This window comes from Piliocolobus tephrosceles, unplaced genomic scaffold (genome assembly GCF_002776525.5).
Source record: "Piliocolobus tephrosceles isolate RC106 unplaced genomic scaffold, ASM277652v3 unscaffolded_451, whole genome shotgun sequence".
NCBI lineage: Eukaryota > Metazoa > Chordata > Mammalia > Primates > Cercopithecidae > Piliocolobus > Piliocolobus tephrosceles.
The window spans coordinates 1,261-9,090 of record NW_022329976.1 but is presented as its reverse complement, the minus strand read 5'-3'; the positions used below and the strand labels follow the sequence as shown (position 1 = coordinate 9,090).

Sequence of the window (7,830 nt, the reverse complement as noted above, 5' to 3'; positions counted from 1 at the left end):
TGGCACATGCTTATAATCCCAGCTACTTAGGAGGATGAGGTGGGAAATCCCATATATATATATGGGATTGCTGGAACAAAATGGTATTTTTATTGTTAATTTTTTGAGAAACCTCCATACTATTTTCCAAGATGGCCATACTAATATACATTCCCACCACCAGTATACAAAGGTTCCCTTTTCTCCACATCCTTACCAACACTTGTTATCATCCATCTTTTTGATAATAGCTATTCTAACAGGTGTGAGGTGATATTTCATGGTAGTTTCCATTTGCATTCCCGTGATGACTAGAGAGGGTAAGAATTGTTTATATATATGTCGTCCATTTGTATCTCCTCTTTTGAGAAATTCCTACTCATATCTGTTTGTTCATTTTATTTTCTTAATTTTAATTTTATACACAGAGGATACATGTGCAGGTTTGTTACATGGATGTATTGTGTGACGCTGAGGTTTAGAGTATGAATGATCTCATCACACACATAGTGAACATAATACCCAATAGACAGTTTTTAAGGCCTTGTACTCTACCCTCCCTCCTCCCTCTAAGAATCTCCAGTGTCTATTGTTTCCATATAAGTGAGAACTAAACAGTGTATAACCCAATGTGTAGCTCTCACTTATAACGGAGAATATGTAGTATTTGGTTTTCTGTTCCTGTGCGCAACACGACACTGGGCTAATTTTTGTATTTTTGGTAAAGACGGAGTAGCTTCAGCATGTTGGCCAGGTTGGTCTCAAAATCCTGAGCTCATGCGATCCACCCACTTCACAAAGTGCTGGCATAACAGGCATGAGCCTCTGCACCTGGCTTTTCTAAATGATTTTTAGCTTACATTAGGTTTCTCTGTTCTAGAATTCTGTGTACATTTATTTATATTATAGGACACTTTTTAGCTTAGCTTTCCCCACTCAGGGTGAGAAACATTATATTGATCCAAGATGTTGATTAATAGAGTGGATTATCCCCCGTTATTGCCCAATATTGCTCTATAATATGCATATAATTTGTTTATTGATTTCCTCTCGATAGACATTTGAGTTGTTCCCAGGTTTTAGCTATTGTTAATAGAACTCAAGGACATATTTTTAAAATAAAAAATTTCAATCCAAAATGTCCTTTCCTTTTGACTCTGCAATATTGTGTCAGGGTTACATTTTTGTTGTCATGAAAATCCAATGACATTGAACAAGATGTGTTTCCAGAATCAAGATTCAGTATATGTGTGTGGTCTAGCTGTGTCCCTAGAATGTAGCCCTTATTAGTTTTATTAAGCATTTTCCTATATAAATTGAAATCAAGTAGAAAATGCATTTTTCCACAGTAGGAGAAATAGAACAGTTTAGGACTTTGGAGAGATAGCAACTTGCTGCTTGCCTGTGCAACCCACCTCAAAAGATACAACTCCTCCAACTTTTGGTTTCTGGTGACTTGTCCAAACAATTAGATGTGAACTGACCTTATTCCCTTACAATACTACAAGTCGATCTTCTGCACCTGGCCAAATACAGTATAAAATTGATGGGCATACATTTCTTTTGGTTTCGTGCTTTCTATTTAAAGCTATTCTCTTTGGGCACTATGGCTCATGCTTATAATCCCAGCACTTTGGAAGGTTGAGGTGCATGGATCACTTGAGGCCAGGGGTTTCAGACCAGCCTGGCCAATATAATGAAAGCTGTCTTTCTGAAAAATACAATAATTTTCTGGGCATGGTGGCACATGCCTGTAATCCCAGCTACTCAGGAGGCTGAGGCAGGAGAATCGCTTGAACCCAGGAGGCAGAGGTTGCAGTGAGCGGAGATCCTGCCTCTGCATTCCATCCTGGGAGACAGAATTAGCATTCACCTCAAAAAAATAAAAAGCTATTCTATACTTTTCTTTTGCTGCATTATTAGAATGTAGGAGGTAATAAGGGAAAACTATTGTGGGTATGTTAATGTGTATCTGTAGTACCTAGAATAGTGCCTAGCCCATCACTTGTGCTGAAAATTGAGAGAACCTTTTTAATATAACTTTTCCACACTCTAGTTCTGAATTTAAAGACAGAAAAAGATAGGTTAACAAATATAGATATCAGTTATTTCTATTGACAGATCATTTGGAGAACGTATTTTTGGATGTGGGAGAATAAACGTCCCTAACTCTCCACCCCAGAAATAATTTTGCTGATACAAAAATCAGTCAGACATGGTGGCACATGCTTATAATCCCAGCTACTTAGGAGGATGAGGTGGGAAAACCACCTGAACCCAGGAGACAGAGATTGCAGTGAGCCAAGAGTGCCCCACTGCACTCCATCTTAGGCAACAGAGAAAGACTCTGTCTGCAATAAAAAAAAAAAAAAAAAATTGTTACTGTATAGCAGACAATTTTATTGTCATCTCATTTAAAATTGAATAGTACATTTGGGTCGAATTCTTATGCCTGCAGAGACATTTGCCTCTGGCTTAAAATCACTGGCTCCAGGAGGAAACTCCACCAGAGGGCATCGTAAGGATTTCATAGTGTCTAAGTCATCTTGTTAATTCTTCAAATAATTCCTGGCAATTCTGTTAGGTCTTGAACTTCACTTACGTCTTACATGTTTAATAAAAAGAAGTTCAAAACGTTGCCATGGCTGTTGAATTCCCACAGGCTTGTCTTTCCTTTAAAATTCATTACATGATTTGTACTCTTTTGCAAATATATTACATAAGTTTGGAGGTGGATGCTTTCAGCCATTAAGTTCAAAAGTACTGCTACATGGGCCAGGCTCATACCTCTAATCCCAACCCTTTGAGAAGCCAAGGTGGGCAGATCACAAGATCAGGAGATCGAGACCATCCTAGCCAACATGGTGAAACCCCATCTCTACTAAAAGTACAAAAATTAGCTGAGTGTGGTGGTGCGCACCTGTAGTCCCAGCTACTTGGGAGGCTGAGGCAGGAGGATTTCTTGAACCAAGAATGCGGAGGTTGCAGTGAGCTGAGATCACACTATTGCGCCCCAGCCTGGTTACAGATCAGGATTGCGTCTCAAAAAAAAAAAAAACAAAAAAACAAAAAAACAAAAAAACAAACAAAAAACAAAAAACAAAAAACAAAGTACTGCTACATGGACATCCATCATTCCGGCATCTCTGCCGTAACAGCTGAGTATCGAGAATGTCTGTTAGTTTCTTTAACTCCAAATTTGTGTTGTGTCCCGTGGTCTCCTATCATACCATAAAGTGTATTATTTACAAAAAGGACAATTTATCTATAGTTATTTCCTCTCAGTATGCTACATCCTTTTAAAATTTAAATATAGTGTCTCCCAACCTGAAATTTGATTTTTGAAAAACCAGGAAAATGTTTTTGGACACCTTTTATTTCCAGCTGTTTTCATCTTCATCTCCTCTCCTGAACTCAAGTTGAGTGTAAAGTTCATTCGTCAAAATTTCTCCTCAACTCACAACAACCTCATCCCACGCCAATATGATTTTTGTCCCCATGAATTGATGCACATAATTCTTGCTGGCAGTGGTAATGTCCTAATAAAAAAATCAAGAGATGGCATCGGACTTTACCTTATTTTCTAGCTCAGCAGAATTTGATCCCTGTCTGATAAGGAAATCATATTTTCCCTAGAAACTTTTCACTTTTGTCACAGGTTTGGTTCCCAGGGAGCTGGATATAGGTGAAGCTTAGTGTGCAGGATGTTTATTAGGAAGTAATGTCAGGGTCCACATCTGTGGAAAGGATTGGAGGGAAGCCTTATGTGCAAATGGACAAGTCTAATGGCAATGCAGCCTGACTTTGTCAACTGGCCGCACAGACAGAGCTGTTCAGCTAAGAAGGCCTCCCCTATTTGTCCCAACTGAATCAAATGGCAAAGCCTATGCATCCCTTGCCTCCATTAATAATTGTGTGCTTGCCACTTGTGGAGGGTGAGACTTTGAAGCAGGTGGCTTTCTGTGGGTGAAGAAAACCTTCAATGTGCTGGCAAAGTTTTCCAAAGAGACAGAGAATGGCATCTGCCATGTATGTTGCCCCTTTACAAAGAGGAAGCAACAAGGGTAACGTCCTCCAATGGCTCTGTATGCAGATGGGTGGACAGTAATGTCTGTCCCTCCTGTGACCTAAGAAGAACAGAGGGCAGACATGCAGCCAGGCAGTTAGAGGTGACACAGTGTTAGGAGATAAACATCTGTCAGAAGCAGTGCTTCTTTGAGTCAGGTGTGACACAAGTCTTACATCCCTTGCTTGGACTCCTTCCTGTTATCCTGCTGTCCTACCTCATGAAGGTGAGTGGGGGCTGGATCGTGGGCAGTCCCAGGAGGAGGTACACTTTGCCTGCAGTGTTCCCACATGAATTCCAAGGTAGCCCAGGTGGTCATCCATGAACTTTGTATTTTCCTTATGCTTCTTGTCTTTGCCCTTGGGGAACACGTTTCATTGGACTCTGAGTCCAAACAACTCATGTATCCCTATATCTTCACATTGTCCTTCACGTAAGGGAATCTCTAATCTCTAATGCCTTTGTTTTATTTTTACTATCAATATTATAATAATTAACATTGTCGTTATTATCTTCATTGTTGATTTTCAGTTATTTTTATTAATGGAGTTAATATGAATTATTCTTTTGTGGCTACTTACACTAAGATGAAGGTAATTTATTAGCTCAGGAAGAATCTACATTCTGAAGGTGAATAGAAGTTCACACTACAGATGGGCAGACACATGCCCTCCCAATTCCTGATGGACCTCCTAGTGCCTCCTAGACCTAAGGGGTCTCCTGCAATGCTCCAAGATGCCACCAAGGCAGGGATCTGCTTGTGGATGCCTGAGAGCATTCAGGATGCAGTGAGTCTCTGGAAAAATGCACGAGTTTCCACATAATCCCCAAAAACCTTACAGGTGAACTGGATGCCACAGAAATAGGAGTGGTCATTGACACAACAAAGTCACCAAAATTGTTATGAAGTCAATTAGGAAACCCAGGAATCACTCTTGCTGCCATTAAGTGGAAGAACAGGAGCCTGGGAATGGCATCCCTGTCCTGCCTGAGACTCCACAGATATTTATTTCTATGTGGCTTCAGGTACCAGGAATCTCCGTAATTTTCAGAACGGCAGGGACAGTTTATGCCAGCCCATCCTTCTGTAGAATGTGCTCCAGCAGATCAGAGGCATGGAACCATCATGGACTGCACAAAGGCTCAGGGCAGCTTCCCAGACCTGCCTGTGACTCTAGGTAAGTTCTGAGTCCACGTGGGTGCCGAGGAAAGGTTAATGATGACCTGGAAAGATGGGACAAGCTGACACCACCCCTAAACAATTTGCAGGATTCCAACTTCAGCAGGAAGCCAAGGACTAGCTCATGCCACACTAGTGCACCTTGAAAACCACTGGATGCAATGCCGCTCTGCAGAGAGTTCAACAGAGAAGTGGCTGGGAATTTTGCATTCTAGGCTGCATTTCACAGTGCTTCTGAACACGTGATCAGAAATTTAACATTGGTATATCTAACTCTGACATTTTTCACAAAATGGTTTTTTAAAATGAGGTAATATAGACAAAATATAATATAACCATATGTATTATGTGCCAAAATATGCTTCACTGGCATCAAGTAGACTCACCTTGAAATACAATCTAGGACGACCTCCATCTTCAGAATATTTTTTTTTCCAGAGTGAAACTCTCCCACCAAAAACCAACAACATCACAGGTTTTTGTCTCCCGCAAACCGACAGAAACCCAAGATATTTTCTAATCTATTAGAGTTTTAATCCTGTGTACAATCTTGTATGTACAAGGTCCAGCCAGCTACAGTGTGCATTTTCATATGTCCTTGAGTGAGTATGAGAGAAATGAAACATTCCCACATTCCGGATATTCATAGGCTATTTCTCAGGAAAGAGTTGATGTCTTCAAATGGAACTAACACAACTGAAGGCCTTACCACAAATGTAGATTCAAAAGGCTTTTCTCCACTCTGATTCCTCCCAAATCTTCAAAAACAGGAAAATCTGAAGGCTTGACCACATTTCCTACATTCTTAAGGTTTCTGTGCAGTGTGAGCCTTTTCATGTTTATGAGGGAATGGGAAAGAGTAAATGTTTTACCACATTTTTTACATTCAAGTGGCTTTATTTATTTATTTATCTATTTATTTTCTTTAATTTTGAGATGGAGTCTCACTCTGTCGCCAGGCTGGAGTGCAGTGGCACAACCTCGGCTCACTGCAACCTCCGCCTCCTGGGTTCAAGCGATTCTCCTGCCTCAGCCTCCTGAGTAGCTGGGATTACAACCATATGCTACCACACCCAGCTAATTTTTGTATTTTAAGTAGAGACGAGGTTTCACCATGTTGGCCGGGATGGTCTCAATCCCTTGACCTCGTGATCCGCAGGTACAGGGCTTTCTCCCAACCCCCCCGTGGCTTTTTATGTCCTTGAAAAAGAACTAAGACAACTGAAATGTGCCGCTAAGCCCAGTTAATTATTTTCTCTCTCTCTCTCTTTTTTTTTTTTTTTTGAGACCGAGTCTCGCTCTGTCCTCCAGGCTGGCGTGCAGTGGTGCGATCTCGGCTCCCTGCAAGCTTCGCCACCCAGGTTCACACCCTTCTCCTGCCTCAGCCTCCGGAGTAGCTGGTGTGAGCCAGCGTGCCCAGCATTATTTTATTTTTTCTAGAGACAGGGTTTCACCATGTTGCCCAGTCTGTTTCGCATTGTTTTAATTCGGGCTGGTTATGAACTCCTGGGCTCAAGCAATTCACACACCTTGGCCTCCCAAAGTGCTGGGATTATAGGCCAAGTCACTACACCCAGACTCTATATCATGACTTCTTTCATGGCGAGTAAGGTGACTGGAACGAGTGTAGCCTTTACCACATCTCTTATATTCATAGGGTTTTTCTCCAGTATGAATTCGTTCATGGAGGTGAAGGGAACTGAGACGACTGAAGGCTTGGTTACATTGTTTACATTCATAGGCTTTCTCTCCAGTATGAGTATTTCTATGGTTACAAAAGGAACTCAAATGACTAAAGGCTTTGCCACACTGTTTACGTTCTTAGGGTCTCTCTCCAGTATGAATGCTTCCATGGTAATGAAGGGAAGCGGAACAGCTGAAGGCTTTATCACATTTGGTATATTTATAGGGTCTTTCTCCAGTGTGAGTCCTTTCACACGTCTTAAAATAACAAGAAAATCTGAATGTTTTCCCAAATTCCTTACATTCCTAGGGTTTCCCTCCAGTGTGAGTTCGTTCATGTATTAGACAAGAACCGGAAACAGTGAACACTTTACCACATTGTTTACATTTATAGGGTTTCTCTCCTGTGTGAGTTCTCTGATGTCTTTCAAATGAATTGAGAAAATAAAATGCTTTCCCACATATAGTACTTTTATAACTGGATTTCCACTGTGCGTTATCCTGTGTCTTCTAACACCTGGAACAGAAACGAAGAATTTCCCACACTGTTCACATTTATATTGCTTCTTTCCATATGGTTTGTATCCTGAGTGAGCTAGGATGTGCCTGTTAAGGAGGGAATGATGTACAAAGACTTTTCCACAAACACTACATTCACATTGTTTTAATCCAGTAGAAATGTTCTCATTCAGATCAAGATTTGGAATTTGGCTGACAACTTGTCCATACTGACCACCTTCTTTGCTTTCACACAGTCTCTGTACCACATGATTTCTGTAAAAAAATGACAAGCACATTATTATTGGTTGGTTTAATAACTTTCTACTTATTAATAGGTCTTGGACTTACACTGCTGCCAATACCAAGGAAAATGCATTATTATTATTATTATTATTATTATTATTATTATTATTATTATTAT

General features: G+C 40.5%; 1 pseudogene; it reads right to left on the bottom strand.

The window, feature by feature from the left end:
- Nucleotides 1–6,597: 6,597 nt before the first annotated feature.
- Nucleotides 6,598–7,830, bottom strand: part of LOC113220099 — a 1,980-nt pseudogene continuing 747 nt past the window's right edge.